Source organism: Corylus avellana, chromosome ca3, assembly GCF_901000735.1.
Source record: "Corylus avellana chromosome ca3, CavTom2PMs-1.0".
NCBI lineage: Eukaryota > Viridiplantae > Streptophyta > Magnoliopsida > Fagales > Betulaceae > Corylus > Corylus avellana.
Window position 1 is genome coordinate 15,369,396 of NC_081543.1, and position 540 is coordinate 15,369,935.

Below are 540 nucleotides of genomic sequence, written 5' to 3' on the forward strand. Positions count from 1 at the left end.
GTAAATGTGATTTGCTTGCCAAGTATTGGCTTTGAGTGGTGAATGAAGGAAATTTTCTCTGTATTGATGAAAGTATTTTTTGAATGTTGAATTTGTCCCACCAGCGGACATATCTGTTTCTTCTGCAAATTCCTTGATCAGTGACATAATCCCATTTGAAGAGTCATGGGATTTTATATTTCTTTGCCATATGGAGCAAGGAAGGAAATTAACTTTCTGCTTCATTAACTCTGTAGGCTGTAGAGAACTGCTGTAATGCATCTGCAAGTTCTGGGCATAAAATCTCGGGAATCATCCCATGACTTTGCCACCATCTGTTGAACCAAATAGGGAGCTGACTGCTGAAATTGTTATCAAAACAAAGATACTCAATGTAATCATAGTAGTTGTATAGAACTTGGTGGCCCTGCAGGACTTTGAGATTAGCTGGGTGACCCTATTCTTTTGCTGAAATGATCTTTGTGATATACATTTTATCAAAGATTACTCTTTTCTGTTCTTGATCATATTTGTCTGGGATAAAGTCTTTGGTAATTGATG